At 33.8% G+C, this 10,875-nt stretch overlaps 1 protein-coding gene across 5 annotated transcripts in view; it reads right to left on the bottom strand.

Moving 5' to 3' along the window:
- Skap2 (src kinase associated phosphoprotein 2) overlaps nucleotides 1-10,875 on the bottom strand; it is a 310,376-nt gene that overhangs the window by 99,031 nt on the left and 200,470 nt on the right. Inside the window, exon 5 of one of the 5 annotated variants that reach the window (XM_087206611.1) lies at nucleotides 239-1,757. The exons of the other annotated variants lie outside the window; for them this stretch is intronic. The gene's annotated coding sequence lies outside the window, so the exon portion shown is untranslated. The remainder of the gene's footprint in view (nucleotides 1-238; nucleotides 1,758-10,875) is intronic. 5 annotated transcript variants of the gene reach the window in all.

The following is a 10,875-nucleotide window of genomic DNA, read 5'->3' as shown; positions in this document are numbered from 1 at the left end:
GAAAAAACTAAGGTAAGAAAATTGACTTACATGTAACTATCATCATAGAATGCAAATCTAGTTATAATCATATGTGTAAGTTGGAAAACTGAAATTCTGTTCATACAAATTTCTTGTAGTTTCTTATAAGTCCTAAATTCTCACTCCTCTCAAACTAATAGCACACTACACACTCTTTAAAGATAATTTTTTTCCCAGAGGGGTCTTGCTATGTAGCTCAGGCTGGCCCTGAACTCACCACGTAGCCCAGGATGGCCTCAAACTCATGGCAATCCTCTTGACTCAGCCTCCTGAGTGCTAAGATTATAGGCATGTGCCACCATGCCTGGCCCTTTGAAAATAATTTTAAAGTTATAGAGTATACTCAACAGACCCTGACAATTTTTCTACATAGCCTCTTTGAAGTAATTATGAACAGAAAATGACTCAACTAAAAAGCACATCCGACATTAGTTCAGAAACAATAAAATACTGAACTAAATGCTACAAAAACACAGCCAGCACTTCAAATGCAATATAAATCATTTTTAGTTAAATATTATTATCAAAAGATCACAATACATGTTTTACTCTCTTAGAAAATACAGACTTTTAATTTATGAAACTTTAATTTGGGAAGTTAAAAGACAAGGTTTTTTTTCATTATAGCAATATATGCTGACATAATCAACATACAGAAATTTAATTTACATATCTAAGGATTCAAGGTTGAAGGTGTACATTTTAGAAAAATTTAACCCAAATATTTTTATTATGTAGTTAAGTTCGTAATATCTGATGTCAACAAACCTTTAATTCTAGCAGGGTTTAAAAGCATTAGTAAAACTAGGCTGACACTCAACATATGTCATTAAATAAGACAATATCATATTAAAGTTGTCCTCATGTAATCAATTGTTTTAAATAATGCCTGCATGCTGTACTAATAAACATCATTCACACAAAGATATTTCATTGTTGTACTGCATTTACAGAGTGTCACAATGAAGAGTCAAACATTCCAATGTATTTTTTATATCATATTACCTAATATTTTTAAGTACCCACTATCCACTTCCAAGCTTTTTCATTTTCTCGGCAAAATAATAACTCTTGGTCATCATGAGCAGCCAAATATCGGCCTTAACCATCTGTCAACTGGCTTGAATTCAGCTAGCATGCTCCTGTAGTTTTAGTTCTAATTGTGTTTAATGCTGCACTAATTATTTCAATGGGGAATAATTTTGTACAGTCAAAGTTGACTCATTTTATAAACTGGAAGCTCCTCAGCTATAAATTGGCAGGTCTCATCCTTCATTCCTCCTAAGTGTTGTGCCAAAGGGGAATAAGTATATGGTTGCTCTGTGACCAAATGTCATGTGCTGGGCAGAAACATTGATCCTGGCTATTAATCACTCTGCAAGCCCTCCCAGTAATCAAAGGGCACAGCTGCAATGATATATGACCAGTGTCAGAGCAGAAAGCCCTTTACAAGACTGCTTGCCTACCAGCTGATGGCCAGTATGTACTACTGCACGCACACTGGCCAGCCCAAAGTGCCCAGGCTAATTAATCATCACCTCTAACTGTTCATTCTATCATTAAACACCTTTATTGGTTGAATTATTGGAGGATTCATACCCCCCTAATTACTTAGGTCTGGAAGCAAGGAACTGTCTCACCTGGATACAAAAAGCTGCCTATTACCTGTATCGGACCAGTCTTCTCTTTCATCCTCTTCTCTGTATAAGTTTGCTGACCTAGTAGTGAACTGAAGACTAGGAGAAAATTGGATGTTGTTGTGACTGGTTTGGGGTAGGTTCATATCAAATGAATGATAGAAGAGTTACATACCATTAAATAATCTAAATTTAATAAGATGAAATTTTAAAAACCTTACAAGTAAATTTTACATGAGTCACGAAACATATTGGTGCATGAAACTATGAGGTACTGTTATTTAAGACCAACCAGACTTTAGAAGAAACAGAAAAGTTTTTAGTAGTTATAATTCAATTATGTGATTTAATATACTGTTCTACTTGTTACTACTTTCTCCCTCAATGAAAGCATTGGTTATTTTAATAAAACATTTTACATTTCAGATCTGCTTTTGAAACTAACATCCTACCACTTCTGAGTTTTTAAAGTATCCAGAATAAAGTTGTTAATCAAGGGTTTAGAAACTGTAAATAAATCTTTGAACAGCATTCACCCACCCTTAATTTTTATGTAAAATAACTTTTCCCCTTTCAAAACAGTGCTAATCTAAGCAGATAAACTGGAAATGTGTGTGTGTGTGTGTGTGTGTGTGTGTGTAGGCCTTAAAATTATGACTAAGTGGTCATATTATATATAAACCTTCAACATAGCAACACTATTGTGCTAAGATAGAAGAGAGCTTCAAAGTAGAGAACTATCAACATTTTAATAGTCAAATATGGTGAAATGTCTTTCTTAAAGAAATATACATAGAAATTGAGACAAGGTCTCCTTAAACTCGTGGCAATCCGCCTGCCTCACCCTTCTGAGTGCTGGGATTAGAAGCATGCACCACCACACCTGGCAGTGGTATAACTCTTGAACCTTACACTGAGACTTTAAAAATTATTGTCCTAATGTTTTAAAATTTCAGCATATGTACAGTCTCCAAGGAAATTTAATAAAATATTTCTTAACAGGGCAAAATCTAAAAGGTGAGGAGTCATGTGTTGCTTCACACACTTATCTTGTAGTATGTTTAGGAACATGACTATCTAATGATGATGACTTTTTCTCATAATTCCAAAAGTGATTAGACACTGAGCTCAATACAGGTTTTTCAAAACTGAAATGATTATGATAAGTTTAGGATCATGAACCAAACCAATCTAGTATACTTAAAACAAACTCAACTAATAATCAAGTAGATGCTATATTTTGGCTATTTTTGCTTTTAAATTCTCAGGATTTAATGATTAAAATAAAGATAAATACATGTTAGAAGGGCCGGGGATTTAGCTCAGTGGTTCTGGCACCTGCCTCACAAGTGCAAGGTCCTGAGTTCGATCCCCGGTACAAGAAAGGAAGGAAGGAAGGAAGGAAGGAAGGAAGGAAAGAAAGAAAGAAAGGAAAGAAAAAAATACATAGTAGAAATGAAAAGTAGAACAGCCACTGACTTGCCTACTAGAAGAATTAAAATGAAAAGGACAGTACTAAACACTGGTAAAGATGCAAAGCAAGTAGTGGGACTGCAAAGTGGTATACCCACTATGGAAAACAGCCTGAGAGTCTCTTATAAAGTTAAACATACACATTCTATATGAAACAGCAATCTCACTCCTAAGAGAAAGGAAAATATAAGTCTTCAAAAAGATCTGTACACAACCATTTATAGTAGTTTTATTCATATTAATCACACTGAATGGAACAACCAACAATGTGAATGGAATCACAAGTTGTGCTACATCCATACAATGGACTACTTACTCCTCCACAATTAAATGGACCAAACTACACAAACCTGCAGCACCTGGAATAAATCATAAATGTGTCATGCCAAGTGTAAGACATCAAACTTTTTCTAACTATATGCCATTTATGAGACCTTCTGGACAAGGCAAAACTACAGCAGCAGAAATTAGGTCAGTGGTTGTTAAGAGGTGAGATGGGAGCAGGAGGCCGACTCCAAAGGAACACCAGAGAACTCTTTGAGGTGATGAAAATGTCCTAAATTATATAATTGTAGTAGTGGTGACCCAGATACATGTATGTGACAAAATTCATCAGATTAGAAACTTACAGGATGAATTTTACTGTATATAAACTATACCTCAACAAACCTGACTTAAGTACTCATCAACAAATGAATGAATAAAGAAAATGTAGTATATGCAATGCAGTACTACTTTGCCATAAGAAAGGATAAACTTGGGACATTTTTAGGTAAATGGATGCACCTTGAGACCATACTTTTAAATGAAATAAATTGGACACATGTGTTTAAATATTGTAATGTTTTCCTTGTGTGAGAAACCCAAAGGGTAAATAAGGACCAAAATAGATGACAGATACTGGGAAGTAGGAAGAAAATATACAAATGGAAGGGGAACAAGGGAAGGGGGAGGAAGAAGGGAAGGGAGAAATAAGGATAAAGAAAATAAAAAAGAATGGAAGGAAAACAATAGAAGCAAAGTTTTGTAAACGGGGAAGGAAAGACCGATTGAAAGGAAGGGAGGGGAATAAGTGAAAAAAGAATTAAAATATAATACGTAAAGGTACAAATTTCCTATGACAAATGTGATTATTTATGTATGTCAAAAGTGTGCCAATAAAATTAATTTTTTAAAAATTACCAATAAAATTAATTTAAAAAATAATCCTGACTTAAACACAAAAAAGCAGTAGAAAAGATCTCAAAAGCAAAAGTAGCTGGTTCATTTCTATATGTCACAAACATTTTGAAGCCATTGACCCATATAACTCAAATGCATTAATAATTTAGTCTAATAAGTTACAATACTTTTTAATCTGAAAAATAAGACTTTAGTCTTTAGTCTATGTTTCAAGAACCATCAATTCTAAGTTTGATATAAATGGAAAACTATGAAACATCAAAATATCTTGAAAGAGAGATTACTTTTCTTAACATTTTATCATCTACCGAGTTGAAAAAATTATCTGATATAAATTATCTAATCTGAAGACTGAGTGAACTGCTCCAAGATGTACAGAAATAAAGCACTTCAGTTCAATTAAATGATTTCCCTGCAGGCAATGTCTTTTCAATCTGAGCTAATGACATCATTTAAGGAGGATGGTCCATTTAACTAAAAGGATCTTTTACAAGGCAGACAGACAGAAGGCAATCTAAGAATGTTTGCAAGGACTTTCCATATTTCAAATTTATAATGGTGAAATGCCTACATAAAATTCTTAAAGTTAGACATTAATCAATACGTTGCAGAAATAATTTCATGAAAAAGAATATAATAAAGCTCTTAGGAAATTTTCCCTATGACTTTTCTCTTTTAAGAAATTAATTCTTTCCTAATGGCAATTAGGCTACTTCTGACTAGCAGTGACAAAGACTTTGCTAGAAATTAGGGCCTTATTTCTGAAATGTTAAACTTCTGTCCCTACCTGCTGTTTCTAGGATAACCCTCCCCAGGCCAGATAGGCTTAGTTTCACCTGACTTTGAACTTCTGCATGTGAAATAGGCAAAAGCACAACTGTCAAATATCCTTGACTAAAATAGGTTGACCAGAAATTAAACTGTTAATTGTCAAAAATGAGAAAAAGTTTAGGGAATCCTGCAGAGCTCTTTCCTTAACCTAGAATCCAAAGCTGAAAGTCTTAAGTGGACTATCCTACATGAAAAATCCTCACAGTTCAGTATGTAGACAAGAGAAACCACTGCATGAGCACAATTTGTGGGGAAGACTGGCAACTCTTAAATCATTACACCAAATTCTTTAGGAAAGGTTCTCTTTTTCATAATTCTGAGTTTTAAAATCATTTTCTATCAAACAATATAGTATATAAAAACTGTTATTTTGCATTGCTTGGCAAGGAAGTTAAACCAGTAAGGGCAAGAGACAGAAAGCCTTAACCTTAAATAAAATGTGTGTAATCTAAGTTACATAAGTAAGTATTTCTGTAGTTAACAGGCTATGTAATCTTACACAAGTCACTTAACACAACAGTACTTTAGTTTCCTCATCTGTAAAATAACCTGAGATCCTTTCAACTCTCACATACCAAAGAAAAAGATTCATTTTTTAAAATACATGAATGAAATACAAAGTACCATTAAATGAGTCATTTTATACTAGCTAATATTGACAAACTCTTTAAAGCAACAAGATCTAGGCTTAAAAATTAAAAAACAATTGATTGGCCTGGCTGTCAGGAAATGTGCTTGTCTTAGGAAACTACAGCTCAAAAGAAATCAAGACCAGAGTAAGAGAATTGTTGTTAAGGGTTTAATATATCATTCAAAGCTGTTTCGTGCAATCCTTCTATTTGGCGGTGGTCATAACAAACTAAAAGGAAAGTTGAAAATTCTCTAAAGTCACCTAGTTCTATAATCACCTAAGATCTCATCCCCAGGAACAGCCCAATTTTTAAAAGTTGATCCATTTTGGGTTTTTGTTTGTTCATTTTAGAAATTGTATAATTCATATCCTTTTATATTTTTATATGTGGGATGCTAGTAAAATTTGAATTTTCATTTACAGAAACCACAAAATTATATATATGATTTACAATAACTTGTCTCAGAAATTCTAGAGGAAAGGAAGAGTAAAGCAGAACACAAAATAAGGTTGGCCATAAATGCCCAAATGTTTGTGTACCACATAAAGAGATTTTACTACATAAACAGAAAAGGTCCTAAAGGTCCTCAAGACAAGAGACACGGAAATCCAATATTGCTCTTGTGACCTACTATTTGTTTCAGTTTATGCAATCATATTGCTCCATCTCTGAAACTCAAGTCAGATTCCTTATCACTTGGAATAGATACACCTCAGTAATTATATACAAACAAGGAGGAAGAATGGAAAAGATTTAGATGTTGGTCCTTTGCAGTAAATAATGTATTCTTTTCGATGAATATATTAAATCATATCACTTTTTCCAAGAGAGGGTCAAGATTTTTAATAAGATTCAATTATCTAAATATTACATATTTTAATCTTTCATTAAAAGATGGATAAATTCATAAGTGGATTTTTAAATTTTTCTTCTCAATAAGTGTTTCAATTTGATAGGTTTACAAGTAGTAGGTTTAATCAACATTTATTAGCAAGGTATAATTCTCACTACTATAAGCTAAACAGAATTGTAGCCACCTTAAAACCATTTTGGAAAAAATGAAATATAAACAATAGAATCCAATATAAGCCTCTATGCCTAGATTTATTGGGCAAAAACGTCATGATCAAGATATAGTGTTATAAAAAGACAGGTGAAGCAGTTACCTCATAAAAGTACCATTTCAGAAATCTAGGAAATTGTTCAACTCTCAAAAAATCCAAATCTCTCCAACTATCTAGAGGCTCATATCCAATATATCATCAGTGGTTACTATTTTGGGTTATTAATCAATAATTCCTTATTAAGCACAAATGAAATGCACTGATTATATCCTATGCTTCTTTATCATGAGCAGAGAACAAAATATTTTAGTAAATGGATAGGTTAAGATTTGGTAAGAGAAAAGTAGTAAAAAAAGGCTATAGAAAGGAAAAAATAGGATTCATTGATGAATCAAAGATTAGATTCCCTTTGTTATCCTTTCTAAAGAGAACATTTTACAATTTATTTTCTAAATCAATTACACAAATGGTAAGTGAGAAGGAAGTACTTAGACAATAAGTGTAATGAATGTTAAGTAAAGAAAAAGAACATACTGATTTTTTAAATTTTTAAAATGTATAACTTTATTACCATCCACTAAACACACATATACAAAAGTTAAAATTATTCAAAGAAAAGCAATGCAAGGGAAAAATCTATAATGATATTCAAATATAATAGAACTCAACCAAAGCAAAACTGAAAAGTACTTAAACATTTTTCCATATAATTTTTAAAAAATTGCAAGCATTAACAAGACAGCAAAGGATGTGATTTGTTTTAAAAAGATTTTCAAAACTAATACTGAACAAACAGTGGTCTGGAAAAAAATTCTAATTAGCTAGTAGACTCCACATAAGCCAAATTTTTAAAATTTAAATTTCAATATAGTCATGTGACACATGATAGAAATACAATCTGAGAAATATGTTATTAGGTAATTTCATCCGTGTGTATCACAAAGTACCACACAGAGTGCCAACTTCTAAGTGCAAACTGAGAAGGTATACGTCAATCATCTATGATGGCCTTGATATTATACAAATACGCAGTTAAACACGAGATATGTGAGGCTACCACTGGCATAGCAGCACACTGTTTTACAGTAAGCTCTTTTATGTAAGTAGGATTATGCTTTAAAGGATGAAAAGCACAGCATGCTATGATAAGTACCTAAAACAGTAACAGTCGTCTATCTCACTATTGAGTATTGCATACTGTACATAGTTGTATGTGCTTCTTCCGGAAACACACGTTTCTCTCCTTTGATCTCAGTGACTTCCTTCCCAACTCACTGATGAGCTCCAGCCTAGTCTCTATCTTCATCTCTTCCTATAGTTTTAAACACAATCTATATATGGATTTTTTCCAGATTCCAGCCTGTAACTCTGATCTCTCCCCTTCCCCTCCTGCTACCCCTACCCCTTTGAACCTTTTCTTCCTATTTCAAATTATCAATTATTCATTTTAATCATTTTAATCCTTAATTACACTTTCACTTTCTCACACTAGAGAAACGATTTGGTATTTACACACGTGTGTCCTATTTATTTCACTTAAGAGGATGGCCTCAATATGCATCCGTTTAGCTATAAATGTCTCTGGTTTCTCGTTCTTTATGGCTGAGTAGTACTCCGTTTTATTAAAAAGAAAACCACATCATCTTTATCCAGTTTCCAGTTGATGGGCACTTGGGCTATTTCCAAGCTTTAGCTATTACAAACTGTGCCGCTATAAACATGGGTGCACATATATTGCTGTGGTATGATTCTTTTAAATTTTTTTTTGGTACCAGAGATCGAACTCAGGTCCTTGCGCTTGCCCAGCAGGTGGCAAAACCACTGAGCTAAAGCCCCAGCCCGATTCTTTTAATTTTGGGGGGAAGATACCCAGCAGGGGAATAGCTGGGTCAAATGGGACCTCTAGCCCTTGTTCTCTGAGGTATCTCCATACTGATTTCCACAGTGGTTGCACCAGTCTGCACTCCTACTAACAATGGAGAAGGGTTCCTTTCTCCTCACACCCCTGCCAGCATTTATTATTTGTTGATTTCTTGATAGCAGCCATTCTTTCTGGGGTGAGGTGGAATCTCAGTGTTGTTTTCATCTGCATCTCTTCAATGACCAGTGACGTTGAACATTTTTTCATATATTTATTTGCTGCTTTTACTTCTTTGTCTGAGAAATGTCTGTTCATTTCAGATGCCCATTTTTGAATTGGGTCTTTGACTTTGAGGGGGTCTAGTTTTTTTCAATTTTTTATATATTCTAGATAGTAGACCCTTGTCTGAGGTACAGCTGCTAAAAACTTTTTTCCCACATTGTAGGTTGTCTCTAAGCTCTGTTGGTGGTTTCTCTTGCAGTGCAGAAGCTTTTTAATAAGATGAGATCCCAGTTGTTGACTCTCTGTGCTAGTTCCCATGCTACTGAGATTTTGTTCCTAAAGTCTTTTCCTATGCCAATGTCTTCAAGAGTTCTACCTAACTTATCTTCCACCAAGTTTAGTGTTTCTGTTTTAATATTTAGATCTTTAATCCACTTTGATCTTAGTTTAGTGCATGACGATAGATATGGGTCTGGTTTTAATCTTTGGCAGGTTGAAATCCAGTTTTTCCAACACCATTTATTAAATAGCCTATCTTTCCTACAGTGAGGATAGTTGGCTCCTTTGTCAAAGATGAAGTGGCTGAGTATGTCTGAAGTTGTTTCTGCATCTTCTAATCTATTTCACTGATCCTCGGGTCTATTTCTTTGCCAGTACCATACTGTTTTTATCACAGTAGCTTTGTAGTATAGTTTCAAATTAGGGATTGGAATACCCCCAGCCATGTCTCTGTTGCCTGGAATTGCTTTTGCTATTCTAGGTCTCTCTGGTTCCAAAGGAATTTTTGGATTGTTTTCTCTAGTTCTGTGAAGTATTATTGGAATTTCAATCGGCATTGCATTAAATCTGTATAGTAGTTTTGGAAATATGGTCATTTTCACTATATTGGTTCTTCCTACCCAGGAACAAAGGTTGTCTTTCCATTTTCTTATATCCTCCTCTATCTCCTTTTTCAGAGTGCTGTAGTTTTCACTATAGAGGTCTTTTGCTTCTTTTATTAGATTGATTCCTAGATATTTCATTCAAAAGTAGGGGTAGCAATCTTATTTGCAGACAAAGTAGATTTCAAACTAAAACTAATTAAAGGGAGACAAAGATGGTCATTCCACCCTTGTGAAGGGAACAGTCAAAGAGGAAGAGATGACAATCATAAATATATATGCACCAAAATCCAATGTCCCCAACTATACAAAACAAATATTAATGGACATGAAAAACCAAATAAACATTAATACAATTGTAGTGGGGGACCTCAATACCCCATTATCACAAATAGACAGATCATCTACACAAAAAATTAACAATGAAATTCTAGAACTGAACCAAGCTATTGAACAAATGGACTTAATAGATGTTTACAGAGTGTTCTGCCCCACAAAATCAGAATACACATTCTTTTCAGCTGCACACGGGTCATTCTCCAAAACAGACCACATGCTAGCTCATAGGACATGTCTAAGTAAATGTAAAAGAACTGAAGTTACCCCCTGTATATTATCAGACCATAGTGCAATAAAATTAGAGATCAATAACATAAGAAAACTCAAAACTCCCACAAACACATGGAAATTTAATAACACTCTCCTGAAAAACCAATGGGTCACAGAGGAAATTAAAGAAGAAATTAGACAGTTTCTACAAGTAAATGATAATGCCAGTACAACATACAGGAATCTATGGGACACAATGAAAGCAGTTCTACAGAGGAAATTCATAGGAATGAATGTCCATATTAGGAAAATAGAGAGAACTCAAATGAATAACCTAATGCATAACCTCAAGCTCCTAGAAAAAGAAGCGCATAACAAACTCAAAGCTCGTACAAAAGAGGAAATTATAAAGATCAGGGCAGAAATCAATGCAATGGAGACTAAGAGAATGATACAAAAAAATCAGTGAATCAAAGAGATGGTTTTTTGAAAGAATAAATAAAAATAAAAAAACCATTAGCC

Source organism: Heterocephalus glaber, unplaced genomic scaffold (genome assembly GCF_053883595.1).
Source record: "Heterocephalus glaber isolate CG9 unplaced genomic scaffold, H.glaber_assembly_v1.0 deba00000676, whole genome shotgun sequence".
NCBI classification, from domain to species: Eukaryota; Metazoa; Chordata; class Mammalia; order Rodentia; family Bathyergidae; genus Heterocephalus; species Heterocephalus glaber.
Note: the sequence above shows the minus strand (reverse complement) of the source record. Positions and strands in the feature narration are given on the sequence as shown.